This window comes from Equus caballus, chromosome 10 (assembly GCF_041296265.1).
Source record: "Equus caballus isolate H_3958 breed thoroughbred chromosome 10, TB-T2T, whole genome shotgun sequence".
In the NCBI taxonomy this organism is placed as follows: domain Eukaryota; kingdom Metazoa; phylum Chordata; class Mammalia; order Perissodactyla; family Equidae; genus Equus; species Equus caballus.
Window position 1 is genome coordinate 13,283,751 of NC_091693.1, and position 10,776 is coordinate 13,294,526.

Consider the following 10,776-nt stretch of genomic DNA (forward strand, 5'->3'; position numbering starts at 1 on the left):
TTTCTAATCTGGATCCCTTTTATTTCTTTTCCTTACTTGATTGCTCTGGCTAGGACTTTCAATACTACGTTAAATATGAGTGGTGATAGTGGTCATCCTTGTCTGGTTCCTGTTCTTAGAGGGATAGCTTTCAGTTTCTATCCATTGAGAATGATATTAGCTGTGGGTTTGCAATATATAACCTTTATGATGTTGAAGTACTTTCCTTCTATACGCATTTTATTCATAGTTTTTCTGTGGTTTCTTTCTGAGGAAGAGTCGCCCTGAGCTAACATCTGTTGCCAATCTTCCTCTTTTTTTTTTTTTTTTGCTTGAGGAAGATTAGCTGTGAGCTAACATCTGCGTCAATCTTCCTTTATTTTTTGTATGTGGGTCACTGACACATCATGGCTGACAAGTGGCGTAAGTCAGCACCCAGAATCTGAACCCATGAAACTGAGCCACTGAAGTGGGGTGCACCAAACTTAACTACTATGCCAAAGGGCTGGCTCCTATACAGAATTTTTATCATAAATAGATGCTGTATCTTGTCAAATGCTTTCTCTGCATCTATTGAGATGATCACATGATGTTTATCTTCCAATTTGTTAATGTGGCATACAATGTGGATTGATTTATGGATATTGAACCACCCCTGTATCCCTGGAATAAATCCCACTTCATCTTGGTGGATGATCTTTTTAATGTACTACTGTAGTCGATTTGCAAGTACTTTGTTGAGGATTTTTGCATTGATGTTCATCAGTGATATTGGTCTGTAATTTTCTTTTTTGGTATTAAGTCACTTTAATATCTTTAGTAATTCTATTATTTCTAAATCCTTCCACAAAAGGGCATTATATTTCTTCAGTTTATTGCAAATTTATCTCTAAAAAAACTCAGCCCTAATGTTGAAGATATTTTACAAATTTTTAATTATTAGCACTTTACTATAAAGCACAATGAAGGACATTTTATTTAAATAAAACAAGGATAGTATTTCACTGGGTCATATATCCAAGAGATTTTTTTCCATATCAACATACAATGGTGATATTTAGGGGCAAATTTGTAAACAAAGGAACCTTTTTAAAAAACGGTGAAAGCCATGTTTTTCTCAGGAATACTATTGTGCACATATATGTTATTTTACAACAGATACTAGTTTTCCAAGCTTCAGATGGCAAAATGTTAAGGTGTCAGTTTGGAGTTGTTCAGCTAGTTATTTCTTGTTGTCTGGAGAATCTGGCAGGGTGTAATGAGACCACCTTGTCACCACCACTTCTCTTCTCACAGGAGACGCCACTGTGATGGAACATCCATATCCTTAAGATGTAAGTCCTAGCCAAAAGCCTACCACAAATCCACTGGATATCACAATGTTTTGTTTAACAAATTCTGTTGCTTCTTCAATTATCTTGTTGAATTCTGGTGCTGCTTTATTTGCTCATTTCTTAAATGTCTTTTTGCTTTGTTTACATCTTTTTCACCTCTCTTCCAGTCGATCTGCACATAGCCACTGAGACTGGCAATCTGAATGAGAAGAAAGCCACCGTCTACTGCAGTTGCTGCAAGCTTTTCAACCTTCTGGAACAAAAACCCCACACACCAGTCAGTCACTCCACCCATAATAATCTGAGTGGCTACTGAGTATTTTTTCTACCATAGGTTTGGAATTATAGACAAACACTCGATTCCACCAATGGTGTCTTCTTGCCTACTCACTTAAGTCCAACATTTCAGAAGAGTCATCATCAGTTTCATGTTCTTCAGGGAGGAGGGCTTCCGGGTCACCATGATACCACTGGCAGCCTGCTCTGAAGGTGATCCCTGCCTGCCCTCCTCCATCAAATCCTTTAAGAACTGCTCTCGTGTAATTTTCTTTTTTTGTGTTGTCATTGTCTCATTTTGGTATCAGGGTAATGTTGGCCTCATAGAATGAGTTAGGAAGCTTCCCCTCCACTTCACTTTTTTGGAAGATTTGGAGAAGGACAGGTATTAAATGTCCTTTGAATATTTCATAGAATTCACCAAGGAAACCATCTGGTCCCGGATTTCGATTTTTGGAGTTTTTTGCTTACTCTTTCAATCTCCTCATTGGTGATTGATCTATTCAAATTCTCTATTTCTCCTTGATCCAGTTTTGGAAGTTTGTATGATCTTAAGAATTTATCCATTTCTTCTAGATTATCCAATTTGTTGGCATATACCTTTTCATAGTATTCTCTTATAATTTGTTGTATTTCTGAGGTCTCCATTGTAATTTCTCCTCCTTCTGATTTTATTTATTTGACCCTTCTCTCCTTTTTCTTGGTGAGTCTAGCTAAAGCTTTGTCAATTTTGTTTATCTTCTCAAAGAACCAGCTGGTAGTTTCACTGATCCTTTCTATTGTTTTTTCAGTCTCTATTTCATTTATTTCTCCTCTGATTTTTATTATTTCCTTTCTTCTACTGATTTTGGGGTTTGTTTGCTATTCTTTTTCCAATTCTTTTTGGTGCATTGTTAGAGTGTTATTTGAGATTTTTCTTGTCTGTTGAGGTACGCCTGTATTGCTATAAACTCACCTCTTAGAACCACTTTTGCTCTTTCTAAAAACTTGTGGCATGTCATATTTTCATTTTCATTTGTCTCCAGGTAGGTTTTTGTTTTTGTTTTTGTTTTTGTTTCTGCTTTATCTCGCCAAATCACCCTGCTACATAGTTGTATATCTTAGCTGCATGTCCTTCTAATTGTGCCATGTGGGACGCCACCTCAATGTGGCCTGATGAGTGGTGCCATGTCCACACCCAGGATCTGAACCAGCGAAACCCTGGGCCGCCACAGTGGAGCATGTGAACTTAACCACTTGGCCACAGGGCTGGCCCCCCAGGTAGGTTTTGATTTCTCCCTTGATTTTTTTTTTTTTTGAGGAAGATTAGCCCCAAGCTAACATCTGCCACCAATCCTCCTCTTTTTGCTGAAGAAGACTGGCCCTGAGATAACATCCGTGCCCATCTTCCTCTATTTTATATGTGGGATACCTACCACAGCATGGCTTGCCAAGCAGTGCCATGTCTGCACTTGGGATCCGAACCAGTGAACCCTAGTCTGCTGAAGTGGAATGTGTGCATTTAACCGCTGCACCATCAGGCTGGCCCCTGATTTCTTTTTTTGACCAAATTATTGTTCAGTGGCATTTTGTTTAATCTCCACATATGTGTGACTTTACCAATTGTATTCCTACAGTTCATTTCTAGTTTCTTACCACTGTGATCTGAAAAAATGCTTGGTAGTATTTCATTCATTTTAAATTTATTGTGACTTATTTTGTGGCCTAATATGTGATCTATCCTGGAGAATGTTCCATGTACATTCAAAAGGAATGTGTATTCTGTGGTTTTTGGATGGAATGTTCTGTATATATCTACTAAGTCCATTTGGTCTAATGTGTCATTTAAGGCCCATGTTTCAATACTGATCTTCTCTTTGGATAATCTATCCAGTGATGAAAGTGGAGTGGTAAAGTCCCTTACAATTATTGTGTTACTATGTCTCTTTTTATGTCTGTTAATAATTGCTTTATATATTTAGGTGTTCCTATGTTGGGTGCAGAGATATTTACAAGTGTTATGTCCTCTTCTTGGATTATTTCCTTTAACAGTACGTAGTGCCTTTCTTTGTCCCTTGTTACAGTTTTTGTTTAAAAGTCTATTTTTTCTGATATACTTATTGGTACCCCAGCTTTCTTTTTCATTGTCATTTGCATGGAATATCTTTTTCCATTCTTTCACTTTCATTTTCTGAGTATCTTTAGATCTGAAGTGTTTCTCTTGTATGCAGCATATATATATATATATGTTATATATATATATATGTATATATATATGGGTCTTGTATTTTTACCCAATCAGCCATCCAATGTCTTTTGACTGAAGCATTTAGTTGATTAACATTTAAAGTAGCTATTGATAAGTATGTACTTATTGCCATTTTGTTACTTTTTTCTGGGTGTTTTAGTAATTCTCTGTTTCTTTCTTCTTCTCTTGTTCTCTTCCATTGTGGTTTAATGGCTTTCTTCAGTATTACCTTTTGGTTCCTTTATGTTACTTTTTTCGTTTATTTGTTATAGGTTTCTGGTGTGTGATTACCGTGAGGTCCATATTTAATAATGTACTTATATAGCAATGTATATTATGTTCATGGTCTCTTACATTTGACCTCTTGCTAAAAACTCTACTCTTTTACTTCCTTCCTTCCACATTTTATGTTTTTGATATCATTTGTAACCTCTTTTTTGTGCATGTGTATGCATTATCCTCTTATCATGGAAATAGATAATTTGAGGATTTTTGTCTTTTAACATTCATATTAGTTTCATAGGTTGTTGATCTAGTACTTTTACTGTATATTCACCTTCACCACTGATTTTATTGGTCTTTTTTTGATAATTTTCTTATTCCTATTTGTGGTCATCTCTTTTCCACTTAAATCCCTTTAGCACTTCTCATGTGGCTGGTTTCTTCAGGAAAACTTCCTTTCATTTTTGCTTGTCTGGAAAACTCTTTATCTCTCCTTCCATTCTGAATGATAACCTTGCCAGGCAGAGTATTCTTGGCTGTAGGTGTTTTCCTTTCAGCACTTCAAATATATCAAGCCACTCTATTCTACCCTGTAACCTTTCTGCTGAGTAGTCTGGTGATAGCCTCCAGGGTTTCCTCTGTATGAGACTTGTTTTCTTTCTCTTCCAGCTTTTAGAATTCTCTCTTTCTCTTAATTTTTGACATTTTAATTATAATGTGTCTTTTTGTGGGCCCCTTAGCGTTACCCCTTTTAGGTGCTCTCTGTGCTTCCTGTACCTGGATGTCTGTTTCTTTCCTTAGGTTAGGAAAGTTTTCAGCTATTATATCTTCAAATAGATTCTATGCCCCTTTGTCTTTCTAGTCTCCTTTTGGGACACCTATAATATGGATGTTAGTGTGCTTGATGTTGTCCCAGATTTCCCTTAGACTGTTCTCATTGTTTTTAATTCTTTTTTCTTTTATCTGTTCAGCTTGATTTCCTCTGGTCTTTCATTCAGCTCAGTGATCTTTTCTTTTGTATCATCTACTCTGCTATTGATTCCCTCTACTGAATTTTTCACTTCCAGTGTTATAGTCTCCATTTCTGATTGGTTCTTTTTATATTTTCCAATTCTTTGTTGAAGTTCTCACTTAATTCATCCATTCTTCTCCCAAGATCTGTGAGCATCCTTATAACTATTAGTTTGTACTCTTCATAAGATTGTTTACCTCTGCTTTGTTTAGTGCTTTTTTTGAGGATTTGTCCTGTTCTCTTATTTGGAAAATATGTGTTTGTCTCTTCATTGTGCCTCTTACTCTTTGTTTATATTTATGTATTAGGTAGATCAGCTAAATCTCCTGATCTTGGAGAGGTGGGCTTATGTAAATGATGCTTTATGAGACCCAGTAGTGTGCTTCCCTCATGTCAGCAGTTTTACATCTTCCAGGAGTGTCCTCTGTGTGGGCTATGTCTGTTCTTCTGTTGTGGCAGCATTTCACTTGCTTCAAGGGCACAAGGAGGTTAGGGTGTTCCCCTAGCTGGCTGGTTGTAATGCTTAGCTGTGTATAGATTCTATTGTCACTTCAGTCACTTTATCAGGCATGAGAAGTAACAGCACAATTAGCTGAAAGGAGTAATAGCACATTCTTGTTGCAGTTTCTATGTTAAGTGAGTAGGCCCTCAGTGTGGCTTGTTGCTAGGCTCAGGGGCTTATAATTTCTTTAGGTCTCTGGCCTGCAAGGCTGTTGTCCGTTCTCTCAGGATTGAAGCTGGATGGTGCTGGCCCCAGGCATGGAAGCACACAATCTTTTCAGGCATTAGAAAGTGGAAACACTCCTCTAGGTGGCTGTTTGAGAAGCACAGGTTTGCAGCTGGCAAGCTCCACCACCTGCAGGCCCACACAACCCATCAATACATTCCTTCCCTGTGTGCACTCCCCAAGACAATGAAGCAGACCTAATTTCCCCACTGCAGAGGCCCCTCTCACTCCACCAATGCAGTCCTGCCCCTTGCACACTCACTGACCCTCACGTATGCCTGGCATGACATAGGCAGACCCTCTTTCCCTGCTGCAGACATCCCTCACACCCTGCATATATGTGTTCACAAGTTGCCCAAGGGCTTGATATTGAGTTGAGCCAGTCCCTAGGGTGGTCTGGCTGTACTGGCTGAGCTTGATTAAATCAGCACTCTAGTCAGTGGGAGAGAGCCCTGCACTAACAGGCCAGGGCAAGAACTCCAATGGCATCTTCCAGTGTCTGTGTTGGTTGCCTGTACTGGATCAAAATAATGGCTGCTGCCAATGTCTCAGTTCCTGGAGAGGTGGTCCCAGCCTGGGGAGGTCTCACCTCTCACTGAGATGTGCCCAGAGCCTATCAAATGAGTCTCTTTTCACCAAAGGAATGTATACCTTTCTTTCTGGTGATTTTAGATTGCTTTCCAAAATGGGTGAATTTGTGCATGGGTCCCGTAAGAGGCTTTTCTTTCTCTTATGTCCAATAGCCCTTCTGGGGCTGTGCCCCATTTTTTTAACAGCCAGCAAAGGCAGATATTATGACACTTGTCTTGGTTGTACTGAGTTCAAATGCTGCTCATTGTGGCACAGTTCTCCTGCTCAGATCTCTTGCTCCTGCAGGGAACACTTTGTGCCTTAAGATTGCTCTCAGTCATGAAATGCCATAGCTTGAATGTGGCTTTTTCCATTCCAGAAATGTAGTTCTGACTCTTTCACCTAATTAAGCACTATCCCTTGTTGTGGGGCTCTTTTTATCCAGTTTTCAGTTCTCTCTAAGGGGTAATGGTTCCAAGGATATTTTTAAATTTCTTGTGTCAATTGGAGGAAGTTAGTTCAGAGTCCTCCTATGCCACCATCTTCCCAGCCAGCCTCATTTCTTTTGTATCTTAACTTATGGTTTTGTGGTCATTTCCAAAAGTAGTAACAGTTAACCTGCATTACAGATGGGGAAAAATGCTAAGGGAAGTGAAGGGACTGGTCCAGGGTCAGCCAGCCAGCTAATGACAGAGCTAGTGTGTTTCACCTCAAAGCTTGTGCTCTTGCCTCTGTATCAGTAGACAAGCGAAAAAGAAGGAAGGAAAAGCAAACTTTTGTTGTGGGTAAAGTTTAGAAAAGGTACCTGTGGCAGGCAGAAGAATGGACTCTCCAAAATATCCACATCCTGATCCCTGGAACCTGTGAATGTTAGTTTATATGGCAAGAGGGACTTTGCAGATGTGGTGATGTTAAGCATTTTGAGATGATAAGAGTATCCCAGATGAACCAAGTGGACCAAGTGTAATCACAACAGTCCTTATAAGCGAAAGAGGGATTCAGGAAACTCAGCTTTAGAATCATGCAGCATGAGTAAGACTCCACCAGCCCTCATTGGCTTTGAATATGGGAGGGGGCTGTGAAACAAATAGTGCAGGTTGCCTCTAGAAACTGTATCAGGTAAGGAAGCAATTTTCCCCTTGAACCTCCAGAAGGAACACCATCGTGCTGATACCTTCATTTTAACCCAGTGAGAGCTGTTTTGGACATATGGCCTCAAGGACTGTAAGAACAGGAAAAACATGTATGTAGTCTTTGCATTCCAGGAGGTTACAGTCTGCCACCCACAAAAAGAGACTGGAAGAAGTATGCCAAAATGTGAAATAATGATTAAGTCTAGAATATGGTTGGAAAATGGAATATTATTAATAGTTATTTCCTTTTTCATACTTTATCTTAATTTTTAAAAAGAAAAAAGTAAGTTCCATACAGAAATTTCATGATGTTATAAACAGAGGTATGTTCAGTGTACTGTGGGAGCACAGAGAGGGAACCATTCATTTGCCTGTGGGAGTGTGTGAGAGTGGGAAATTCTCCCACTACCCATCTTGAGTTCTTATGGCTAGACTACTAATAAAACTGACTCCAGACCAAGTTAACAGGAGAAAAACCAGCTCAACACGTTGCTGACAGATCATTGAAAAATGATGCTTAGAAAGTGAAAAAAAGCAGGCAGTTTATATATCTTTTTACACAAAGAGACACTAAATTTGTGAGGATTTGACAGGAAAAAGGAACTTAGGCTTGGGATATGTAATTACTGAAGAATTTAGCAGAGTTTAGGCTTGAGGTAGTAAATTAGTAAAAGTAACGACTTTTGTTTATAGTCTTCCCAGCCCTGGATTCTCTAGCTCTCGTCATAAGGAGGGTACATTTCACATAGGTGATTTATTTCCTACTTTCAGGGAGGAATAAAACTTCAGAAGGGTCAAGACTTTAAGTTAAACGAGTGTCTTAAGTAAGTTTAGGTCAAAATAGTCATTGTGAGATATTTTGCAGCAACCGACCCAAAACAGTTCCAGGCCCCAGTAACTCCCTCCTCTGAAACTTCCCTGGAAGTTTCATGTATTAAAAGTTGAGCTGGTAAAATGTTCCATTATTTCATTGAATTAATCTTTTAGTTTTGAAAATTGTTCAGTTACATAGTTCTGTCTCATTGCAGGAAGTGGCTATGGCAAGTGGGTTCACAAAGTTAGGTCTATTGTGCAAGGAATAAGATATTTAGGGAAACAAAGAAAAACAAAGGTTAATGGCTGCAGCAAAGTATAAACTAGTTTCTGTGTTTATGTAGCAGCCAATCAAGGTTTCTAGATGTCAGGGTTGAAGCATCTTTTGCAGTTTGAAATGTCTCTGATGATGTCATTGGGTGTTCAAGCAAACTTTCTGAGAAGCTTACACAGCAATAGGCACAAAGACTGACTGAATGTGAGCTCTTGTGGTGATCTTGCAAGTTTATATAGAGTTGTTCAGCTTCACTTTGCAGGGCTTCAGTAAAAAGGGTCACTTTAGTTCTCAATGATTCCTAGTCAAAAATGGCAGAAAAGTTGGAAATGTTCATTTAGAGAGTTGTAGCTGGGTACTGGAGGAAACAGGAAGAATTTAGGATCCAGTCCAGTGTTTAGGTAAATAATAGAAGTTCAAAGAAAATTAACAGCACTGAAATCTAATCGACACAAACGTTGGTTATATTTTCTACTGAAACATAGTTTTTCTCTCTAAAATCAGCCTCATTTTTTAAAGGAAAGATGTACAAAAGAAAAGATTAAAATAGTAATATTTCAAACAAAATTCATAAAAATTATAATCATCCTTATCAGTTCCTGCAGTGCCATGCAATTAATTCTTTTTCTGTTATTTACTTTTTATTTATTTTATTTATTTCTGTTTTAGTTATTTATGTGACATACAACACATGAAGATAGTAATTAGAACTATGACTGACAATCAGGGCAGATTAGAATTTTCTGGAATGTTATACAATTTTTAAAATACTTACATCAATAACATTTAATTACACAATATCACAGGTCTCTATGAGACAATGCTTAGTTATGCATTTAACCATGGTGACAGTTAAGGAAGTTTAGGCAAATGCAGACAATTAATAGCTGTAAGAAAAACGTTAGCACCTGTGATTAAAGACCTGATTAAAACAATATAGGAAATTTGTTTTTGATAAAACACAAAAGCCCTACATTTCTGATAGACTACTCAGAGAAAGAAACCTTTAATAATCTCTTGACCAAGAGCAGATTAATGTTTAAGAAAATTATCCTTTTAAGAGAGGGAAAAAGATTATAATTTTGTACCAGTTTATTTTGATATTAAAATTCATTTATTTAATTAAATTCATTTTAATTTTAGCCAATTTGACCACATACAAAACTCTTTTTTAGAATTCCTCTTTTACAAATCTTCTATAGCTTTCTTTTTACATTCAGAATTGTCCCATGCCTCTTTATTTTTTTCTTCTAGTACTTCAGGACAAATTTATCTTTCTTAACAAAATAACAAAAATATTTCTTTCTTTATAACTTATTTACTTAAAACATATATCTTCCTTTCCTTGAACATGAACATATTTTCCTTATTAATTTCTAGTAGATTTAATCACATATTAGAATTTTTAATCCTTAGAAACCTTACTTGTTAGGTAAATACTATGAAGTAAGCAATTATAAAATGTCTTTTACATTAGCAATCTGTGGCTTGGAAACTTTATAAATACTTTTTATAATTTTAGAAACACGTTACTTTATAGTACAACCTTTTAATACAACACAAGGCATGTTTTTCAATAAACCCAAACTTAGTTTCTCTGTAATAATACAAAAGTAGGTAAACTTATATTTAGTAATTAATGTCTAATATTTTATCTTATTTAGAAATAATGTAGATATTCAATGAATTTTCCATCATTTGATTGAGCAAAACTTCAGAGTTTCAAATTACTAAAGAGATTTTGGAAGTTATTAAATACATGACATAAAATATAATTATTGACGAAAGTTTAAACTATCTCATTTACATCTAAATCGTTTGTTCCCAACAATTGTGTTTATATTACCCATGAAAACTTCATGAGATATTAGACAAAATTAGCTCTAATTCTTTTTTTCTTTCCTGAGGAAGATTAGCCCTGAGCTAACTGTTGCCAATCCTCCTCTTTTTGCTGTGGAAGACTGGCTCTGAGCTAACATCCATGCCCATCTTCCTCTACTTTATATGTGGAATGCACAATGTATGTTTCACAGGACATAATTCAGGCTCTTGGTTTAAGTTGAATCAGTTTTGAACCTGAATGTTATCCCATATATAGCAACATGTGAAAACCTCTTGTCACATATCATGTTAACTTGAATTACATGTAAGTGCTTACTTTAAGTCAATTAAATACAGCTCTTAATTTTGGACATACGATCCGGAGGTA

General features: G+C 36.9%; 1 pseudogene; it reads right to left on the reverse strand.

Moving 5' to 3' along the window:
* Window positions 1-1,167: 1,167 nt before the first annotated feature.
* On the reverse strand, window positions 1,168-2,590 carry LOC111775431 (FUN14 domain-containing protein 1-like; annotated as a pseudogene).
* Between the last annotated feature and the right edge of the window lie 8,186 nt (window positions 2,591-10,776).